This window comes from Hylobates moloch, unplaced genomic scaffold, assembly GCF_009828535.3.
Source record: "Hylobates moloch isolate HMO894 unplaced genomic scaffold, HMol_V3 SCAFFOLD_5, whole genome shotgun sequence".
In the NCBI taxonomy this organism is placed as follows: Eukaryota; Metazoa; Chordata; class Mammalia; order Primates; family Hylobatidae; genus Hylobates; species Hylobates moloch.
Window position 1 is genome coordinate 17,165,471 of NW_026652280.1, and position 11,783 is coordinate 17,177,253.

Genomic DNA, 11,783 nt, shown 5'->3' on the forward strand with positions numbered 1-11,783 from the left:
GTCCTGGAGATTCTACAAACCCCCATCTATTTCCCTTTCTCCAGAAATGAAAGTGACAGAACAGTTAACATCTACTTGTCCTGAGTTAAAAGTCCAACTTGTGATATTGATTCTGACTAAACTTCAGAGAGTGAGAAAGGAATCTGTGACAGCAGGGGGAAAACGTTAACCAGTGAGAATATACTGTGGCAAGTGCTGCATTTAAGAGACAAAGAGACAAAGTCCAAGCAACCAGAGTTTTGCTCTTACAGAGCATGCGATGCTCTTCTGATAGCGGGAGAAGAAGACTCACCCTCCACGGATGTGTAAACAGCACTGGTTATTCTGCCAGCCACAGGATCTGTGATCCAGGCATCGTGGGCGTTTCAAAATAAGTGTTTTGAAATTTACCGCCCACACCTGCCACCTCCCTGCACCCACTGAATTTCAACACTGGTCTGGTGGTGCAATATTGATATTCCCCTGGCAAAAACTCCTTCCTGGAGGCTACGGGATGGGGTAGGCTTCTTGGTAGCAGTTTCCCTCAACTGCCTGATCACCTCCCTGCACTGATTAGATACTGCATGGCCAACCTGTCAATAAATTTGATTTAAAAATTTATTTCCTGGCTGAGTGCAGTGGCTCATGCCTGTAATTCCAGCACTTTGGGAGGCCGAGGTGGGCGGATTGCTTGAGACCAGGAATTCAAGACTGGCCTGAGTAATATAACGAGATCCCATCTCTACAAAAACATTTAAAAATAAAAAAATAAAAATTAGCCAGGCATAGCGGTATGTATCTGTATTCCCAGCTACTCGGGAGACTGAGGCGGGAAGATTGATTGAACCCAGGAGGTCGAGGTAACAGTGAACTCTGATTGTGCCACTGCACTCCAGCCTGGGTAAGAGAGTGAGAAAAAAGAAAGAAAGAAAGAAAGAAAGAAAACAAAAAAGAGAAAAGAAATAAACTAAAAATAGAAAAAAAAAAAAAGAAATTTAAAAATATTTTCTCCATAAAAAATTTTGCCAGGCCATATATTTTTCTCTTTGGCTCTTTCCCAAAGTAATCCGTCTGATACTACTTGCTGGAAGCCCCAACAAGAGCACAAATTTGTCAATAATTTGCTCAGTTTCATTTAAAATGATGATTGACCTTCCCACCCCTAGCCTGATTTCTTTCGGAGTGATCTAATTTCTTTAGAGACCTGTGCCTGTGGACTCGTGTTAATTTGTTGATTGAGTTAGACTGCTGCCAGAACATCACAAGCCCTTCATTTGAGCTCTATCCTGTGTCAAACGGTGAAACGCTGGATGTAATGAACCTATATTCGTTGAAAAAATGAGAGCTGATGAATTATCACCCAAATGTGACACTGATGACAGTAAATCCTTTGGAGGGGGATGGCATGTCGGCCTCAGAAGTGCACAGCTCACGGACCAGGCTGGCAGTAGGAAGGTTGGTGACTTCTAAGCAGTGTCACCTTCTGGAAGCTCTGACACTCAGCAAGTCAATGCCAGGCTGAGAGGCATGACTCAGGGCCCTGGCTCACCCCTCATAGACATTCTCCATGCCCCAGGATCGCAGTTTCAGTGCTATTCCCTGTGACTCAGCTGTCACGACCTCTTTGGGCAAGTTCCACCGCATGTTTTGTGGGCCAGGGCTCTTAATCTGAGTGCAAAGGCCTTATCAGCCAAGCAGATGGACCAGCAGCTGCCACTTCCCAGGGAAGCCAGGATTTACCCCTGGGTCAGCGGGAAAGGGTTTCCTGCGAGGATACCACGTGTAAAGTCCTTTGGGATGAAAGGCATTCTGAGGATGTGAGTTATCACAGCGGAGCTCACCAAGGCTTCTCCAATTTGATATAAATAACTCTGCATTGGCAGCAGATGGGAGGAGAGCCAAATAGTAATGAATACTGGGACAAACAAACAGGCCTCCGGGATGCTGGCCCAGCCTCTCCAAACCACAGTTGGCAACAGGCTTGGAGGTGGTGGTGGGCGAAGCTGTACCGGCAACATTGCATTAATCACTTACGAGTGAAGGAAGGAAGCGCTCCAGAATAACGGAAGTGCAAATAATTAGCAAAGGCCACACCACGTAGGACTAGAAAGGGCATAACTGGGAAGCATGTTAATTTGCCTGACTTGATGTTTAGCTATTAACCAGCAAATCAGTAGTGACATAAAGGACCCTTCCTACTTACTAAGCTCTGTGTTTCAGAGATAACAGAGGGATGACACAGTGGTAGCACCACCCCACCCCCAACACAGAGCAACAACTCAATGGAAACAGAGGGAAAGCAAGTCTAGCAGTGCTGCATACAATAGCTAACTCCTGCAAAAAACAGACTCCTTATTGTATTGTTGGGGTGTTAGTAAGTATGGGAGGAAAAAGTGAGATGATTCCAAAGTGGGAACATTGGGGATGTGAAAGTTGTCAGAAGCAAAACGGAGTCACTAAGGTTAAGAAAACTCTGACAAATAGATCCAAGAAGGCCATGAAGAGAGGATTCTCACACTTGTATGCCTGACCACGAAAGGCTACAGAAACCACAACTTTGTACCATGACCATCACAGCCTTATACAACAAATGCTTCTGTAAGGACATCTGCCCAGCAACTGCCTCTCCAGCCTTGGACAGGTGTCACCCTTGTTATTGATCTTTTAGCCAGGGATAAGTATTTCAAAACAATTATGTAATCCCCTTCATTTTTTCCTTTAAAAATCTTTCTCTTCCTTTACCTCCCTGAATATGCACATGGTTTACCTATGGCACAGGTATTCACATTGCAATGCTCTGTTCCCAAGTAAACATCTTTTCTTTTAGACAGCCTCTCTTTGTTTGTTATTTAGATTGGTGGGGAACAAGCAAATATAAAAGACAGAGCTGCCTAGAGCTGAGATGCCAGGATTAGCCGTGCATTGATTAGGCTAAGCCATGGGCTGCAGTGAAACAGAGTGGGGAAGAGAAAGGAAGACTCTTGTTCAGCTGGGACAGTGCTCCCGGCTCTCAGGAGAAGCAAACCCAAGTCCTCCTTGGATAAAAGCAACCCCATCTCAGGTCCTCAGGGTTCCCATACATTAAGATCAACAAAATGAGTTCAGAATCAAATAACATGAAAAACACAAGCAAACAGGTTACCATGAGTGAGAATCAGCAAAAACAATCAACAACAGAATTAAACCCCCTTCCTTCAGGTAATGAAATTATCAGACTCAAAATACAAAATAACCGTGGATAAAATGTTTAAAAGCTGAAAAAAAGGAATTTCAAAGATAATCAAGCAATAAGAGATAACAAAAATTACCTAGATTTTGAAAAAGACAAAATTGAAATTTGAAAATGGAATTGGCCGAGTGCGGTGGCTCACGCCTGTAATCCCAGCACTTTGAGAGGCTGAGGTGGGTGGATCATCTGAGGTCAGGGGTTCGAGACCAGCCTGGCCAACATGACAAAACCCCATCTCTACTAAAAGTACAAAAATTAGCTGGGCGTGGTGTTGGGTGCCTGTAATCCCAGCTACGCGGGAGGCTGAGGCAGGGAGAATCACTTGAACACTTGAACCCGGGAGGCGGAGCTTGCAGTGAGCTGAGATCTGCCCTCCAGCCTGGGTGACAGAGTGAGACTCCATCTCAAACAAACAAACAAACAAAAAATACAGAAAATAGAATTGCAAAAATTGAAAAAAAAAAAAAAAGTAAATGGGTGGGTAAACAGCAAATTAGGTGAGGTGGGGGTGGTCTTAGACGTGATGGAGGGCAGGTCCTGGGGGCTTTGCAGGGTCATAGAGGATGGTGCCAGGAAGCAATCACACTTTGAGTACACTTGAGAGTTCTATAAAAGCCCATTAAATTATTGCAGAAAAGGGCTACATGATGACTGTTTGCAATAAGATTCTTTTGGTGCTGTTACGAGATTTGGTTTGTCTTTAATTTAGGCACACTGCTGAATGTGTGATCAATATTTAGTAATTATGTACAAATAGTCCCCGTTATAAATCAGAGTTGTTATTGCTGCCTTAGGCTTTGGCTTTGGTAATAAGCCGCTTCTTGGATACCTTGCCATTTTCCTGGTGTCAGCTGCCTCAGTCAGCGCTCAGCACGGTTCTCATACAAACCTGCATGTTGCAGTTAATAGGAAACGTCTTGTTAAGAAGGGCAGACGCTGCCTTCCCAACATGGCTAGGGTAGAGCTTCAGCACCTTTCTTCCCAGTGGGAGAATCAGGCCTCCGTCCCTAAATGCAGAATTCTAGCCAGAGGCTGTGAGGTTTTGTCTGGGGCCTCATGACTTCTTGCACAAAACTCTCCTAGGAACTTTGGGGGCTACAGTCACTCAACTCAAAGAAAATTCTGCTTCCTTCAAGATCAAGGTGTATTAGTCAGAGTTCTCTTCAGGTACAGAACTAATAGGATAGATGTATATTTGAAAGGGAGTTTACTAAGGAGAATTGACTCACACAATCACAAGGTAAAGTCCCACGATAGGCTGTCTACAAGTTGAGGAGCCAGGAAGCCAGTGGTGGATCAGTCCGAGTCCCAAAACCTCAAAAGTAGGGAAGCCGACAGTGCAGCCTCCAGTCTGTGGACAAAGGCCTGAGAGCCCCTGGCAAACCACTGGTGTAAGATCAAGAGTCCAAAAGCTGAAGAACTTGGAGTCTGATATTTGAGGGCAGGAAGCATCCAGCACTGGAGAAAGATGAAGGCCGGAAGACTCAGCAAGTCTGCTCTTCCATCTTCTCCTGCCTGCTTTATTCTAGTTGCACTGGCAGCTGATTAGATGGTGCCCACCCAGACTGAGGGTGGGTCTGCCTCTCCCAGTCCACTGACTCAAATGTTAATCTCCTTTGGTGCCACCCTCACAGACACACCCAGGAATAATACTGTGCATCCTTCCATCCAATCAAGTTGACATTCCATATTAACGATCACAAAGGGCATCACAAGTAAACCCAGAGCTGAAGTCAGAGTGCCTGCCCCGAGTAATAATACCTGCAGCCCCTCCTGCAGGTTGGCACAGACTCTAGCCCTCAGTAGAGTAATCCCTGACTCACTTCATCAGGTGTGGCCCTTGTGCTTCCCCAGGTGCTGGCCTGGGCTCATGTTCATCAGAATCACCTGTGTGCTTAATAAACCCACAGCCTCCAAAGCCTCACTCAGGCCTACTGAATTCCTCTTGTGGGTGGAGTCAAGGAATCTTGCCTTCTGACAAGCACCCTGTTTGTATTAGTCTGTTTTCACACACTTTAAAGAACTTCCCTGAGACTGGGTAATTTATAAAGGAAAGTTTTAATTTACTCACAGTTCTGTATGGCTGGAGAGGACTCAGGAAACTTACAATCATGGCAGAAGGGGAAGCAGGTGTGTCTTCCATGGCGGCAGGTGAGAGAAAACAGCCCAGTGGAACTGCGGTTTATAAAACCATCAGATCTCGTGAGAACTCACGCACTATCATGAGAACAGCATCGGGGAAACTGTCTCCGTGATCCAATCACCTCCCACCAGGTCCCTCCCTCAATACATGGGGATTACAATTCGAGATGAGATTTGGATGGGGACACACAGCCAAACTATATCACTGTCCTAGGTCAGTTTCCTAGAACCAGAGCTAAGATGGGAATTCTTGCGAACCTTATTGATTGGGGGAGCATTGCCCTGTGAAGGAGAGTGAGGGAACAGGATAGGGCAAGGGAAGCAAGTTAAGCAAGGGTCTGGTCCTCAATAGAGACTGGCTCCAGCCCAGTCCCATGGGGCGCTCCAGAACACAGACCGCACCTTGTAGTTGTCCCATCTTGACACAAGGGGAGTGGCCTTTTGTGCCCTGTCATTGTACCCAAGCGAAGGTTATCCTCTGCTCACAAACTGCTACCTGCAGAAGTAGCCCCCCAGGCAAGATAATCCCCCTATGCCAGGACAGTTTAGTGGAGCAGCTCTAAGCCCCTAGCAGCCAAACTCACAGCAGACCCTCAGCAATCAATTCACACCCCCAGGAGATTCAAGCTAGAGCAAGATGGCTTGGCCAATAAAGCTGAAGAAAGCCTCAAATCGACATACTTTTCCTTCTTCTCCCATGAGGAACTAGACTAACTCAGCAGCCAGCCAAGACAAAAGGGTTCTTTATGGAGTGGTGTCGTCATAATCACATTTGTTTCTTGCCAAGGAAATCTCAGCTGCCTAAACCTGTACCACACAGGCAGGAGAATCCAGATGTTGTCATAAGCCAAGAGAGACTCCATGATAGGAAAGCCTATATAAGGGGCCAGCACCCTGGAAGTGCCCCGTCCCTTCGTTAGCTAGTTAGAGAGAACTGTTGCCTGGCACAGTGGTTCGTGCATGTAATCCCAACAGGGATTTTGGGAGGCCGAGGTGGGAGGCTCTCTTGAATTCAGGGGTTTGAGACCAGCCTTGGCAACATAGCAAGACCCCCTCTCTACAAAAAATAAAAAATTAGTTGGGCATCGTGGTGCACAACTGTGGTCCCAGCTAATTGGGAGGCTGAGGTGGGAGGATCATCTGGGCCTGGGGGGTCGAGGCTGCAGTGAGTCATGATCGTGCCACTGCACTCAGCCTGGGCAACAGAGCGAGACCCTGTCCACCCCCAAAAAAGGATAAAGATTTTTTTAAAAAGAAAGTAAACAGAGAAAGAGAGAGAGAGAGAAAAAAAACTGTTATCACTGGGCAAGCAGACAGTGAAATTGATGCCAGCCACACACATAAGGCTTCTATTTGACTTCTTAGAATCAACAGGGAAAATATCAACTTTATCTCAGGATTTTATCTCCTAATACTGTCCTCAAAGTCTTTGCTTCTGACCCAGTGCACATCAGAAGAGGGCTTACTAGCTGCTGCTTTTAAGGATAAATCAGTGTGTCCAAAGCCCTGTTGTCTGCCTCCCTACTTCTTCCAAGCAACACTAATGTGCCCCTGTTTCCTCCTGAACTGGGCCCTGCACATGCCAAATTGACACTTGACACATGCCAAATTCTTGCATAGATCATTATGAGAAACCCACATACCCCACTTCCCTCTTGCCTTTGGTTCAAAATAAATTAAAAACTGAAGACAAAGAATCTAACAGGAAATGAAAACAAAAACCTAATTTACCAAAAGAGCTAGTCATTTACCCCCTGGAGGTATGAGTGGCTCACGCCTTGCTCTGAATCAGGGCATTGAATAAGAAACGCATGTGTTAAATATATATTTCAGCTTTACCTCAGACAGATGACTAATGGTGTTGTGCTGTGTTTTGTTTTTTTGTTAAACCCACAGAGATAATTATTTACTCAATAAAATTTAAACTGTTATCATAGCATAATTGGAAGTTCAGGGTAGTCATTTTCTCTCCCCACCCCCTCCCAGCTCCAGGTGACATGGTCATATATTAGACAACATGATTATTAGTTTGCTTCTATAGTTTTGTGAAAAATTAATGGAGGGGAACTGCACAGGGCCTCATCTTCAGCAGCCTCCCTGTAGGTGCTTCTAAGTCCTCTCCCAACCTGAATATCCCTTATTTCTAACTGATCCATGTTCACTATCCCCAGGAAAAGGGGCTGTTTTATAGGCTTGCCATTTAGGGGAGAAGAAGCTGGCCATCTGTAAGCTCTCTTCTTTTTAATTTACCAGCTTTTAAGGGCTAGGAACAGTTTTGGACCATCCAAGTGAACCACTGGGCATCTGTCCAGTGGTCAGAGGGTAACAGGTCAGGGAATATTAGGAATAGATAAGACCTGGGTGATGACAGAACACAGCCCACCCATCATGGGGGTGAGCTAACCAGGGATGTATGTTAGCTGGATCAGAAGGGCTGATCTGTTAGCCATGGCGGAGATCCGAGTTACCCCAAGTTACTGGCAGTGTATCCATATGGGTCCGTAGCAACTTCAGCCCTTGCCTCCTCAGAAGAAAGAATTAAACTGAGGGCCATAAAGCAGAAAAAGAGACAGAGGCGAATTTCAGAGCAGGAGTGGAAGTTTATTAAAAAGGCTTTAGAACAGAAAAGAAAGGAAAGAACCCTTGGAAGAGACCCAAGTGAGCGCCTGAAGGTCAAAGAGAGAAAAACAGCCCCTTTAACCTTGATCCTGGGACTTCATAGGCTCCCCTCTTTCCCATGATTCTTCCCCTAGGGTGCACTTTCCACATGCGCAGTGCTTTCCTTACCCTTTGGAAATGAGCACGTGCAGTGTGTTTAGGGAGTTACATGCCTGCCCATCTGGGGCTTTTTCCTTTCTCTGGTGGCATGTGTCCCCCCCAGCATCATACTTTGCCATTTTGTCACTTAACGTGCATGCCCCAGAAGCTGCTTCTCCCTGGGGTCTGCATTCAGTTAACACTTTTTTTTTTTTTTTTTTGAGACAGAGTCTTGCTCTGTCACCAGGCTGGAGTGCAGTGGTGCGATCTTGGCTCACTGCAACCTCCACCTCCTGGTTCAAGCGATTCTCCTGCCTCAGCCTCCTGAGTAGCTGGGACTACAGGCACGTGCCACCATGCCCAGCTAATTTTTGTATGTTTAGCAGAGACAGGGTTTCACCATGTTGACCAGGATGGTCTTGATCTCTTAACTTTGTGATCTTCCCACCACGGGAAAGCGTTAGACTGAAGATCTAAAGGTCCCTGGTTCAATCCTGGGTTTCGGCAATTAACGCTTTTAATGTTAACAGGTGTGGACCATCCAGAGATTGTCTCTTCCTGGCTGCTCAATTACCATTTTTAGAGCAGCAATGTGGTAACTGCTGAGCCATCACTTGACGTTCCTAGTGGGTGGGGGAGAGCCCTCTCCTGCCCCGCTCATGCCTGTCTAACTACCTAGAACAGATCTAGACCCAGACCAGGTAATAGGCACCTCCCCCGGGGCTCCTGCTCAGTGTCCTACCCTGCATATGGCTCTTTCCCAGGCAGCTCCGTGGGTCTCTTCCGATTTAGGAATGGACCATGCTTCTGGGGTGACTGAATTTCCACACAGCACCCAGGGAACGAGTTAACCTCTATTTCGAATATATTCCATAAATCACTCTAGTTGATCAAAATATGGTTCTGGAATCATGAAAATAAAGTATAAGTGTGGTGCGTGTCACGAGAATACAAAATGGTACTTCTTAGAACCCATTTTATTTTATTTTATTTATTATTTTATTTTGTTTTTAAGGTGTGCACTTTTATTCAGCTGGTCTCAAGTCAGTGTACAGGTAAACCCTGGCTGCCTCTACCCACTCCTAGGGAGACCAAAAGCCTTCATACGTCTCAAGTTGGGGGGACAAAAAAGAGGCACCACGAAGGCTGATCATTCAAAAGAAAACAAAATTAAAAAGTATTAAGGCGAAGATTTAAAAAATTTTGCATTACATAATTTACATGAAGCAATGCTATCACCTCCTGTGTAGACTCGGGAGAAGACTGGGCCATTCTCCTTAAAGAGAAGCGGAGTGGCTTTTAGGAGGGCAAGAGACTTCCTGTAACAATGCATCTCAGGATACTTGGAATGATTAGTTGAAGAAAAAAAGAACAATGTACAATCAAAGTCTCGGCCACATTGTAGAACTTCGGGGGATGCTTGCTCCAACCCATTGCTGTCACCTTCACCATTCCAGTTTTTAAATCCAGAGTCAAGCCAAAAAAAAAAAAAACCATAAAAAACAGAAAAGCAAATAAAGCCATGCCAATCTCATCTTGTTTTCTGCTCAAGTTAGGTTTTGTCAAGAGAGGGTGTAATGCAACTAAGTAACAGTCCGCCTAGAAGCATTTGCGGTGGACGATGGAGGGGCTGGACTCGTCATACTCCTGCTTGCTGATCCACATCTGCTGGGAGGTGGCCAGCGAGGCCAGGATGGAGCTGCCAATCCACATGGAGTATTTGTGCTCGGAAGGAGCAATGATCTTGATCTTCATCGTGCTTGGAGCCAGGCCGGTGATCTCCTGCATCCTGTCGGTGATGGCAGGGTGCAAGGTGGTGCCGCCAGACAGCACTGTGTTGACGTACTGGTCTTTGCAGATGTCCATGTGACACTTCATGATGGAGTTGAAGGTAGTTTCGTGGATGCCACAGGATTCCATGCCCAGGAAGGAAGGCTGGAAGAGTGCCTCAGGGCAGCGGAACTGCTCGTTGCAGATGACTTGGCCACCTGGCAGCTCCTAGCTCTTCTCCAGCAGGGGGTTGGAGGCCGCCATGGCCATCTCCTGCTCAAAGTCCAGGGCGGCATAGCACAGCTTCTCCTTGATGTCATGCACGATTTCCCGCTTGGCCGTGGTGGTGAAGCTGTAGCCGTGCTCGGTGAGGATCTTCATGAGGTGGTCAGTCAGGTCTGGGCCAGCCAGGTCCAGATGCAGGATGGTGTGGGGGAGGGCATACCCCTCGTAGATGGGCACAGTGTGGGTGACCCCATCACCAGAGTCCATCATGATGCCAGTGGTACGGCCAGAGGCTCACAGGGACAGCAAGGCCTGGATGGCCACGTACATGGCTGGGGTGTTGAAGGTCTCAAACATGATCTCGTTTACCTTCTCGTAGTTGGCCTTGGGTTTCAGGGAGGCCTCGGTCAGCAGCAGGGGGTGCTCCTCAGGAGCCACATGCAGCTCATTGTAGAAGGTGTGGAGCCAAATCTCCTCCATGTCCTCCCAGTTGGTGACGATGCCATGCTCGATGCGGTACTTCAGGATCAGAATGCCTCTCTTGCTCTGGGCCCTTGTCGCCCACGTAGGAGTCCTTCTGACCCATGCCCACCATCACGCCCTCGTGCCTGGGGTGCCCCATGATGGAGAGGAAGACGGCCTGGAGAGCATCGTTGCCTGCGAAGCCAGCCTTGCACATGCCAGAGCCATCATTGTCGATGACGAGGGCGATGGTATCATCATCCATGGTGAGCTGGTGGCAGGTGTGGACGGGCGGCGGAGTGGCAAGGGACGAGGCTCTGTGCTTGCCAGGCAGATGCGATCTCGGCGGTCTAGAACCCATTTTAGCTGGTAGCAACAATTCAGCCAGGTTCTGCGCCTCTGTTTAGCACCTTCTGTTTATGAGATAGGTAGTAGAGCCTACCAGGCAGTCACAAGACTTCAATCTACCCGGGTCAGCAGACCCTTTGTGTGGCATGGCATGAAATATTAATATACTGCCTTTCTTCAAAACCTGCACCTGGAGGCCTCAGCGCCTTCTCTTCCAACTCGGAGACCACCTTCCTCTATCTGCATTTTATCCTCTGCAGGTTGAATGGCTCCCATGACATCCTGTGCAGAGATTCCTCAGCTCAGCAGTGCCTTAGTGATTCTCAGAGAGGACTAGGAACCAAGAGGCAAATGCACGAGGCACAAGTGGGCTTTGCCCCGGCGAAGGTGGAGGGAATGGGCCACTGGTGTCAGACGCTGGGATCAGATGCTCTGCCCGGCCACCTTCTCAGCCTGCCCCTGTGGATTGCATCATTCCCCATCTTCCCAAATGCCAGCCCTGCCAGCTGGGAAGCCCAGGGGACCAGGTGATTGCCATGCCTAGAATCTATCCGTCCTCTGAAAATGGCTTCTCCTCTGGCCACCAAAGGGGAGTAAACAATGCCATGGAGATTGAAATCATCATCAACAAGGACACTGGTTGATTGGGAAAGGTATTTTCTTTTTTTTTTTTCCTTTTTTTCTTTTTTGAGATGGAGTTTCGCTCTTGTTGACCAGGCTGGAGTGCAGTGGCACGATCTCGGCTCACTGCAACCTCTGGCTCACTGCAACCTCTGCCTCCCAGGTTCAAGGGATTCTCCTGCCTCAGCCTCCTGAGTAGCTGGGATTACAGGCATCTGCCACCATGCCCGGCTAATTTTGTATTTTTAGT

General features: G+C 47.3%; 1 pseudogene; it reads right to left on the minus strand.

The window, feature by feature from the left end:
* Positions 1 to 9,583: 9,583 nt before the first annotated feature.
* On the minus strand, positions 9,584 to 10,832 carry LOC116468496 (actin, cytoplasmic 1-like; annotated as a pseudogene).
* Positions 10,833 to 11,783: the final 951 nt, after the last annotated feature.